Source organism: Ranitomeya variabilis, chromosome 5 (genome assembly GCF_051348905.1).
Source record: "Ranitomeya variabilis isolate aRanVar5 chromosome 5, aRanVar5.hap1, whole genome shotgun sequence".
In the NCBI taxonomy this organism is placed as follows: domain Eukaryota; kingdom Metazoa; phylum Chordata; class Amphibia; order Anura; family Dendrobatidae; genus Ranitomeya; species Ranitomeya variabilis.
In genome coordinates, this window is record NC_135236.1 from 555,004,832 (window position 1) to 555,016,844 (window position 12,013).

A 12,013-nucleotide genomic window follows, 5' to 3' on the forward strand; every position below is an offset into this window, starting at 1 on the left:
ACTTTAAGACTCCTGTGTCAACTCATCACACAGGAGTGGCAATATCAGACCACAAGAGCTTCCAGCAACAGAAAATGACAAAACTGTACACTGGACAAAAATACAAAAACGATAAGGACAATAAGTCCACTTAGCTGATCAGCAGACTAGTAGCAGGAACATGCAACCGAAAGACTCTGGTTACAATGATGACCGGCAAGGAAATGACTGGAGAGCAAGGCTAAATAGGAAACTCCCAAACACTGATGGAAGCAGGTGAACAGAAGCAGCAAAGTGCAAACAAGTCACCAGTACCACCAGCAACCACCAGGGGAGCCCAAAAAGCGGATACACAACAACTCCCCACCATAGTGGGTAAACTGGGGGTCAGGCAGGAAGTTAGATCAGAAAGCTGACTGGGTTGGAACCAGGCAACACCTTGTGGCAGAGGGTGTTGTGGGGGAAGATACAGTGGGGTCTCTGTCAGGGGTGGGATCCTGACAGAGGCTTGGCAACAAGAAAGAACGTAACGGGACCGTGCCTGCTCCGGGTAGCGGCGGTACCCAAGGAAGGATTAGAAGCGAGATAGATTGTGCTGAGTGAGAAACGAGATCACGCAAAGGAGAAATACCAGTAGGAGTCGTGCTGTAAGACCGAAGCAACATCCTACTGAGGCGCACTACCGGTGGCCGGAACGCCGAGGGAGTATCATAACATTCAGCTTCAAGCAATACTCCAAACAGCGGCAGGACAGTCAGTCTTAGGCGGGCTGTCTAACCTTAAATCACCTATGCAGTCTTGGGGGGCAACTTGTGGAGAGGGGCGACTCTAGGGTCCCGGAAGAGCTCCGAGCCTACCCGTCAAACGGGTGCCGTCCCAACCAGAACATCAGGGAGGGACGGAGGATTAGCAGAACATCATCTAATCGAGTTGTGAGGGAACTTAAGAAACAGACACAACAGTTGTGGGGGACTTTCCGTAAGCACAGCAGGGAAGGACCACAACACATAGCGCTAGAAGGAAGGCACCGATTTCCACCTGTGAAGAGAACTCTGGAGGTGCCATTGGACCGGCCGGACTTGCGCAGCCTGGTGAACCGTATTCCGGACTGAGGACTCAGAGATCTTCAGTAAAGAGGTAAAGAGACTGCAACCTGGTGTCCTCGTTATTTACTGCACTGCACCACTACAGCGTCACCATCATCATCCATATTTATTATTCACTGTACGCCCCACGGCAGGGTCACGGACCGGGGCCTAGCCGCCGTGACAACCCCAGAGCAGAGACTCACAGGCCCGGTACCGGGTACCCCTCAGCCCTGCGGCAGTGGGAGCGCTACACTCGTGCCTGTAAAACCCCTGGGGAATGAAAGGAAAGCGGGGTGACCTGTAGTTACCTTGAGTCGCGGTGAGGCGCTCTCTGCTGGATGTCCTCATATGAACTCAAGCGTGGGAACTTTTCCAAGGCTCCAGTTCACTATTTTTATTTTACTACTTCTTCTTCACTTATTTTCTTTTGTTGTATTCCATAATTGAATATGTAATTGCTGTATTTTTGAAGTGACTATAACCTTTTCTAAATAGGACTATGGGAATACTAAAGGTTGTGCAACCAAGTATTAGGCTGAGGGTGCCAATACTTTTGTCTGGCCCATTTTTGGAGTTTTGTGTGAAATGATCAATGTTTTGCTTTTTGCTTCATTCTCTTTTGTGTTTTTTCATTTAAGACAAATTAAATGAAGATAATAATACCAAAGAATTTGTGTTTGCAATCATTTTCAGGAATAAACTGAGTATTATCTGACAGAATTGCAGGGTTGTCAATACTTTGACCCATAGAAAAATATGCTCTACAGATCCTTCTCAAAAAATTAGCATATAGTGTAAAATTTCATTATTTACCATAATGTAATGATTACAATTAAACTTTCATATATTATAGATTCATTATCCACCAACTGAAATTTGTCAGGTCTTTTATTGTTTTAATACTGATGATTTTGGCATACAACTCCTGATAACCCAAAAAACCTGTCTCAATAAATTAGCATATTTCACCCGTCCAATCAAATAAAAGTGTTTTTTAATAACAAACAAAAAAACCATCAAATAATAATGTTCAGTTATGCACTCAATACTTGGTCGGGAATCCTTTGGCAGAAATGACTGCTTCAATGCGGCGTGGCATGGAGGCAATCAGCCTGTGACACTGCTGAGATGTTATGGAGGCCCAGGATGCTTCAATAGCGGCCTTAAGCTCATCCAGAGTGTTGGGTCTTGCGTCTCTCAACTTTCTCTTCACAATATCCCACAGATTCTCTATGGGGTTCAGGTCAGGAGAGTTGGCAGGCCAATTGAGCACAGTAATACCATGGTCAGTAAACCATTTACCAGTGGTTTTGGCACTGTGAGCAGGTGCCAGGTCGTGCTGAAAAATGAAATCTTCATCTCCATAAAGCATTTCAGCATTTCCCCAGGTCAAGCCACTTTTGAACCATAAACAGCGGCAGAAGCGCCTGACCTGGGCTACAGAGAAGCAGCACTGGACTGTTGCTAAGTGGTCCCAAGTACTTTTTTCTGATGAAAGCAAATTTTGCATGTCATTCGGAAATCAAGGTGCCAGAGTCTGGAGGTAGACTGGGGAGAAGGAAATGCCAAAATGCCTGAAGTCCAGTGTCAAGTACCCACAGTCAGTGATGGTGTGGGGTGCCATGCCAGCTGCTGGTGTTGGTCCACTGTGTTTCATCAAGGGCAGGGTCAATGCAGCTAGCTATCAGGAGATTTTGGAGCACTTCATGCTTCCATCGGCTGAAATGCTTTATGGAGATGAAGATTTCATTTTTCAGCACGACCTGGCACCTGCTCACAGTGCCAAAACCACTGGTAAATGGTTTACTGTCCATGGTATTACTGTGCTCAATTGGCCTGCCAACTCTCCTGACCTGAACCCCATAGAGAATCTGTGGGATATTGTGAAGAGAAAGTTGAGAGACGCAAGACCCAACACTCTGGATGAGCTTAAGGCCGCTATTGAAGCATCCTGGGCCTCCATAACATCTCAGCAGTGTCACAGGATGATTGCCTCCATGCCACGCCGCATTGAAGCAGTCATTTCTGCCAAAGGATTCCCGACCAAGTATTGAGTGCATAACTGAACATTATTATTTGATGTTTTTTTTGTTTGTTATTAAAAAACACTTTTATTTGATTGGACGGGTGAAATATGCTAATTTATTGAGACAGATTTTTGGGGTTATCAGGAGTTGTATGCCAAAATCATCAGTATTAAAACAATAAAAGACCTGACAAATTTCAGTTGGTGGATAATGAATCTATAATATATGAAAGTTTAATTGTAATCATTACATTATGGTAAATAATGAAATTTTACACTATATGCTAATTTTTTGAGAAGGACCTGTGTATAATGCTCCATAAAGGTTGATGGCCCCATAAGATGCTCCATAGAATAATATGCCCCACATGCTGCTGCTGCGATCAAAAAAAAAAAAAATCATACTCATCCCTTGTCACTGGGGGAGAGGTGCCGCTGTCCTGAGCAGGTGGGGACACCGGCGCACTATACGGGCCAGGTGCGGGAGTCGCCGCTGGCTCAGGCCCCCGGCACTTGTGATATTCACCTGTCCCCGTTCCACCACCGCTGTCTTCCGGGTCTCTGCAGTGACTGTTCAGACAGAGGGCGCGCACTAAACACATCATCGCACCCTCTGACCTGAACGTCACAGCCAGAGGATGTGGGAGACAGCCCGGTGATTGAACGGGGACAGGTGAATATCGCATGGCTCACCCTCCCCGTCATACTCACCCCATCCTGGCACGGTCTCTGCTTCTCAGATGGTCTCTGGCACCGGCAGCTCTTCCTGTGTTCAGCGGTCACATGGTACAGCTCATTAAAGTAATGAATATGCACTCCACACCTGTGGGAGTGGAGTCACGTCCATATTCATTGCTTTAATGAGCGGTGCCACATGATCACTGAACACAGGAATAGCTGCTGGCGCCAGAGACCATCTGAGAAGCAGGTACGTGCAGATACCGCATCAGGAGGGGATGAGTATGATGTGACAGCCGCCACTCCTGCTGCTCCCCCTCCCCCACTGACACCCCGGGACAATGACTCGAGTATAAGCAGAGGGGCACTTTCAGCCTAAAAAAATGGGCTGAAAATCTCAGCTTATACTCCAGTATATACGGTATGTGGGAATCCCTATGAGTATGGAACTATAAGAAGAAAGAAGGAAGGGAAACATTTTTTTTTTGAGGGGGGGTTAGAAGGGAGAAGAGGGATGAGAGGGGGAAGGGTTAACAGGGAGAAGGGGTATGGAAAAAGGGAGGGAGGGAAAGATGAAGAAAATGAGGCGACAATCTTGAGGAACTGTAAGTAGAAAGAAGGGAGGGAACATTTTTTTTTTTTGAGGGGGGTTAGAAGGGAGAAGAGGGATGAGAGGGGGTTGGGTTAACAGGGAGAAGGGGTATGGAAAAAGGGAGGGAGGGAAAGATGCAGGAAATTAAGCGACAATCTTGAGGTAAGCACATAGCACCAACCCAGAAACACTTCATGTGAGAACAGTACATCTATTGGAATAATTTATAAAAATCCACTGAGCCTTGAAACATGATCCAGTCGCTCTACAATCTCCTAAATCTATCACCGTATCCAGAGCTTTCGGCTGTGAGGTCTTCCATCCTACAAATATTAACCATCTCCGCAAACCATTCCGACATTAGGGGCGTATGGGTTGTTTTCCAATGTCTTGAAATCACTGACCGCGCTGCAGTTAAATAAAACCAGAGACTATCTTTCTTTTGGAAACTAATTGAAGAGGGAAAAATAGAAAGAAGAGCAATCTTAGGGATGAACTCCAAACCCACAACCAAACCGTAATTTGAAAAAACCTTTTCCCAGAATAGCTTGATTCTACTGAACGCCCAAATTATTATTACAATAGCGCCATTTATTCCATGGTGCTTTACATGTGAGGAGGGGTATACATAATAAAAACTGGTACAGTAATCATAGACAATACGAGTCACCACTGGTACAGAAGGAGAGAGGACCCTGCCCGCGAGGGCTCACAATCTACAAGTATATCATATTACCTCTATCTCTTCCACATCGCTAGCATGTGTCAGGGACAGATGGAAAAATAGCATGCAATTTTGAGGGATAATGATACTATCTTGTAATAATTTTAGTTTTTTTCCTGGGCAGGGCAAGCGATTGATAGCTTATAAATTAATAGAAATGCTTTCTCCCACTCTGACAGATAAAGATTCCCCAAGTTCCTGTTCCCATGCCAACTGATAGCCCATTTCCCCCCTGCATCCCTCTCGGATTAGGTAGTTTTATATAACTGAAATCACATGATTAGGCGGAGATTCCTGTAAAAATAGTTTGTTTTTTTTTTTAAAAAAAAAGAGAGGGTGTGAATTGGCATAAGCGGTCTAGACGATTAGAAGACATAAGAGATTGCAATTGTACATATTCAAACCAAGAAATGACCTTGGACGGGGATTGAGCCTGCAGCGAATTGAATGCGAGCAACTTACCATCAATAAGAATATGATGTATACGGGTGTCCTCCCCTGCCCTCCAACCGAGAAAAGTCTTTCAAATAACCCCAGCAAAATGGCGGAGTAAAAAAAGTAATGTAAGGGGACTGATACTCCCAGAGGAATATTTTGCCTTACAGAAAGTGTGCCATATTTTGAGTGTCTACACTGTTAATTTATTTAACCAACCCAGCCTGGAACCCTCTGTCCACGGGATCCACAGCAAGTGCTTTAAAAGGTATCTCCCTTCGTCCTTGCTCAATCTCCATCCATTGCTTCTTACTGGGGGAAAATTGCAAATCTATGAACTGAGCTATGGTAGAGGCTTGGAAGTATGTTTTCAATTCAGGAAGCCCTGCACCACCCAATTTGCATACTAATTCTAGGCCTAGATCTCCCCCACACAAATCTTATCATAGCAGAACGAAGCTTATAAAAAAAAAACTGCGTGAAGGAGAAATCAATGTAGTATATCCATTTTAATGGCATTCATCTTTCCAAACCATGATATGATCCGAAGTCCTTAAGAGTTCGGTCTAAAAAGTTTTTGATAGTCAAGAGAGAAAAGTTTGGATGGGTCATAAGGAATGAAGACTGCCAAATATTTTATGGCATCTGCATGCCATTTGAAAGGGAAGTTTGATGTTGCTAAATAAACCTCCTAATTGGAAAGTGAGATATTTAACGCTTCTGACTTTGAATAATTCACTTTGAAGTTGCTCAAGAAACTAAAGGTACCTTCACACGAAGCGACGCTGCAGCGATAGCGACAAGGATGCCGATCGCTGCAGCGTCGCTGTTGGTCGCTGAAGAGCTGTCACACAGACCGCTCTCCAGCGACCAACGATGCTGAGGTCCCCGGGTAACCAGGGTAAACATCGCTTCCTGCACTGTGTGAGCGCCGGCAGTAGCAGGGCACAGCGGTGACGTCACCGCTGTGCTGTGCTTTCACTTTCACTTTGCGGCGCTCAGTCAGTGTGGGAAGCGGACGCCGGGGGACGCATGTAAGTATGTACTGTTTGTTTTTTTTACATTTTACGCTGGTAACCAGGGTAAACATCGGGTTACTAAGCGCGGCCCTGCGCTTAGTAACCCGATGTTTACCCTGGTTACCAGTGTAAAATATCGCTGGTATCGTTGCTTTTGCTGTCAAACACAACGATACACGGCGATCGGACGACCAAATAAAGTTCTGAACTTTATTCAGCGACCAGCGACATCACAGCAGGATCCTGATCGCTGCTGCGTGTCAAACTAAACGATATCGCTAGCCAGGACGCTGCAACGTCACGGATCGCTAGCGATATCGTTACAAAGTCGTTTCGTGTGAAGGTACCTTTAATCAAACTCTCATTGCAGAGGGTAAAGAGATTTGGGGCTGTGATACTTACAAAAGGAGACCATCTGCATATAATGCTGTTTTGTAATTTGCTGAGCCTACATTTATCCAATGTTTGTTAGGATATAAAAAAATTCTTGATCTGTAAATTTGTTCATTCTGCCTCCCAAAGATCGCAGTAAGTCTCGGCTCACATTAATCCTGCGCTCTAGGCTGAGCGCTTACACCAAGGTTTTCATGTAAATCTCTGAAATACGTGTTTCAGATGGAACCCCCGATGGAAGATTCCCTATAATGAGGCACTTGGAGACACTGCGGACACAGTCTGGCCTATGATCTGGCGGTGTCAGTCTTATTACAAATGCATAAAAGTGATGTCGGACACAGTTTTCTGCACCTGTGAAATATAGGATACCGCTGAACAGAGTCTCGAAGGAGTCCAGAATAACTCTGCTGCCTCATTATATAGAATGGATCCCTCGGTGGTTTCATCTGAATCACGTCACTCAGATTTCGCAGCATAAATATGATCCTGTTATGTTACGATATGCAAAATGTTCCCAATAAAAGCTTCAACTCAATCCAGAAATAAAGCACGTCCCCATTCCCGTCTGTCATCTGAAATATAGGTGGCTTCCACATTACTGTTAGTACAAAGGCTCTGGAAAAGCCCTATGGTTCTCCCGCCCAAAAAAAGAAATCCAGCGAATTCTGCACTCCCAAAGTCCAAATACCCCCCTCCCTTCTGAGGCCCAGTATGCTTAAACCACATTTAGTGTCCACATGTTTGTCATTTCAGTAGCAATGAGCTAGGTAATAATGTACTGGGCAATACAGCTTACTGGGCACTACAATAGAAGATTTGCAATTTTCACTCCGCAACATCCACTGCTGCTTTTTTCTGGAAAACACCCATGGAGTCAAAATAGTCACCCACATCTGTAGATAAATTCCCAAAGAAGTATAATTTCTAAAACAAAGCCACTTGGGGGGGGGGATTTGGCACTTCTAGCAATTAGGGGCTCTATATGTGGAGTCCGCAAACTATTCTAGGAAAATCTGCGCTCCAGGAGGCAAATAGCGCTCCATCCCTCCAGAGTCTCACAGTATGGCCAAGCAGTACTATACAGACACGGAGTATTTCCATGTTAAGCAGAAATTGTGGAACAAGTTATGGTGCTATTTTTACACATTTTCCAGTGTGAAAATGTAAAATCTGGGATAAAATAAACTTTTTGTGGTAAAAATGTAATTTTTTTTTCACTGCCCAATGGTATAAAATTCTGTGACACCTGTGGTGTCAATATGATCACTGCACCCCTAGATGAGTTCATTGAGAGGTGTAGTTTGTAAAATGGGGTCACTTATGGAGGGCTCTGCTGTTCTGGCACCTCATGGGCTCTCCCAGTAGGTCATGGCAGCCACAAACCATAAGGGCTAGCTCCCACTTGGGATTAAATCAGATGAATGCAATCTGATTAAAAATCGGATTGCATTCGTACCAATTTAATCCTATGCTTGTGTTCTCAATGGCATTTAATTTGGCCTGTGAAAAAAATCACAATGAACTTGATTCCTGCAATCATCGGCAATGGAGGAGATGGAGAAATTTCTGTCTCCTCCACACCTGATTCTTTGATGCTAGAGGATCAGAGCACTGACACTTGGCTTACACTCGCAGCAAAGCAAGAGCAGAGGGTCATTAGCATTAGCTCTCGCATCGGATGTGATACGCTAATGTAACTCTGGCCTAACAGTAAAACCTGCATTAAATTATGGCGCTCCTTCCCTTCCGAGTTTTGCACTAAAAAGCAGTTCCCAATTACGTGTAAGGTATTGGCACAATCAGGATAAATTGCACAACAAACAGGTTCATTTTTTTCCTATTAGCCCTTATAAAAATTAAAAGTTTGGGGCTAAAACTTTTTTGCGGTAAAAATTTAATTATTCTTTCTTTACCGCCCAATGGAATAAATTTCTCTGAGGCACATGTGGAGTCAACATGCTCACTGCACTCCCAGATTAATTCATTGAGAAGTGTGTGTGGGGGGGTCTGCTGATCTGCCACCTCATGGGATCTGCCAATGTGACATGGCACCCTCAAACAATTCCAGCAAAATATGAACACCAATATGACTCCATCTCTTCTGAGCTTTGCACTGTGCCTCAAAAGTACCATATATACTCGAGTATGAGCCAACCTGAGTATAAGCCGACCCCCCTAATTTTGCCACAAAAACCTGGGAAAACTTAATGACTCGAGTATAAGCCTAGGGTGGGAAATGCAGCAGCTACTGGTAAATTTCAAAAATAAAAATAGATACCAATAAAATAAAATTGAGACATTAGTAGGTTACATGTTTTTGATTTTCCGTACTGAATCAGGAGCCCCATATAATGGTCCATACATTTCATGATGGCCCCATAAGATGCTCCATATACAAATATTCCCCCTTTTAATGCTCCAAGCAGTTCATTATGGCCCCATAGATGCTCCATATAACAATGTGCCACATATAATGCTGCAATAAAAAAATAAAAAAATGACATACTCCCCTCTCGTCGCTGCTCCTCAGCGTCCCATCTCTCCGCACTGACTGTTCAGGCAGAGGGCGGCACGCACACTAATACGTCATTGCGCCCTCTGACCTGAACAGTCACTGCAGAGGACGCACGGACGACTGAGCAGCGCTGACTCTGGAACAAGGGACAGGTGAATATGAAATACTCACCTGCTCCCGGCGCGGTCCCTGCTTCTCCCGGACAGATGGTCTCTGGGCGTGGCAGCTTCTTCCTGTGTCAGCGGTCACTGGTACCACTCATTACAGGAATGAATATGCGGCTCCACCCCTATGGGAGTGGAGTCCATATTCATTACTTTAATGAGCGGTATCACGTGACCACTGAACAGAGGAAGAAGGTGCCGGTACCGGAGACCATGGGACATGCAGGGACCGCGTCAGGAGCGCCAGGAGCAGGTGAGTATGCGACAGTCGTCGCTCCCCCTCACCCACTGACCCTCCCCCCGCCGACCATGACTCGAGTACAAGTCGAGGGGGGCACTTTAAGCCCATTTTTTTGGGCTGAAAATCTCAGCTTATACTCGAGTATATACGGTAGTTTGTTTTTGCTCACGTATGCAGTATCAATGTACTCAGGAGACATTGCACAAGAAATTCTATGGTCCCTTTTGCTCCTATTACCCTTGTGAAAATGAAATATTTGGGGCAAAGCCAATATTTTTGAGGGAAAATGTTTTTAATTTTCACAGTTCAATGTTATAAACTTCTGTGTAGCACATGGGGGTTCAAGGTGCTCACCACACATCTAGATACATTGCTTGAGGGGTCTAGTTTCCAAAATGTGTTCACTTGTGCGGGGTTTCCACTGTTTAGACACATCATGGTCTCTCAAAAAATGACATCCGCTAATTATTCCAGCAAATTTTGCTTTCAAAAAGTCAAATGGCACTCCTGCCCTTCTGCACCCTATCGCGTGCCAAAATAAGAAAATGAAAAATTTGGGGCTAAATACATTTGTGTGTGAAAAATATGACTTTTTATTTTCACGGCTCTACATTATAAACTTCTGAGAAGCGCTTTGGGGTTCAAGGTGCTCACCATACATCTAGATACACTACTTGAGGGGTTTAGCTTCCAAAATGGGATCACTTTTGGAGGTTTTCTACTGTTCAGGCACAACAGAGGCTCTCCAAACATTACATGGGGTCCCCTCTTGATTCCAGACAATTTTTGCACTCAAAAAGACAAACTTTGCTCCTTCTATTGTAAGCCCTGCATCCAAACAGTAGTTTTCCCCCACATATGGGTTTTCGACATACTCGAGAGAAATTGCAAAACAATTTTGGGGTTTATTTTCACTTGTTACCCTTGTGAAAAAAAAATATTGGGGGCTAAAAGTTAAATTTTGTGGAGGAAAAAAAAAAAAAAAAAAAGGTCAAATGGTCATTTTTTTCTTTCCACATTACATCTATTCCTGTGAAGAATCTGAAGGGTTAAACTTCTTGAATGTGGTATAGAAGACTTTGAGAGGTTCAGTTTTTAGAATGGTGTCACTTCTGGGTATTTTCTGTCAAAGGTCCCCTAAAGTAACATCAAATGTGATGTGGTCCCTAAAAAAATGGATTTGTAAATTTTGTTGGAAAATGAGAAATCGCTGGTCAACTTTTAACCCTTATAACTTCCTAGCAAAAAAAATTATGCTTCGAAAATTGTGCTGATGTAAAGTACAAAATGTGGGAAATGTTATTTATTAACTATCTTGTGTGATATAACTCTCTGGTTTAATGGCACAACAATCAAAAATTTGAAAATTGCAAAATTTTTCAAATATTTATTTTTTCTCACAAATACACGCAAATCGTATTGAACAAATTTTACCACTATCATGAAGTGCAATATGTCCTGAAAAAAAGACTCAGAATTAGTGGGATTCATTGAAGCATTCCAGAGTTATTACCACAAAGTGACAGTGGTCAGAATTGTAAAAATTGGCCTGGTCGGGAAGGTGAACACAGGCTCGGGGGTGAAGTGGTTAATTAAAATGTACTTTGCTCATGATACTACCCCTTTAACCACCAGTACTGGCTATGTCCCTATAGCCTGCTGACAACGTGTTTTCCTAAATCCACTGAGATGTATAGGAGAAATATAAATACAAATGCAGCCAGGTTTGCAACACCACTTGCCTGCTCCACTGGAATTGTGAAAGTTTGTCCCTAAACTTTGAGACTCACCGACACTCTGAGAAAGTAGGAAACTATTGGCAACAGTGAAGATGTTTGAAGATATTGAGGATACAAGAAACCCAGTAAATGGACCAAGATAACGCATAGTTTAGTACTACAGTATACAGATAAGCCTTGGAATTAGGTTGCATATACAGTGATGTTTTTTTGAAGGTAGGTAGGTTAGGGAGGTTAATCTGATTTTACTGTCTTAACACATCGATTTTAAGAGAAATGCAAAGGAGAAAAGACAAGTGGCTGCAAAGTGTTTGGAAACAGAAGTGGCATGAAAGCAGATTACAGATTTGTTAAGGTTCTCATAAACTCTAGAAAGGCAATTCATGTGTTCTTGATGGGGAGAGGAGGAAAAGCCTC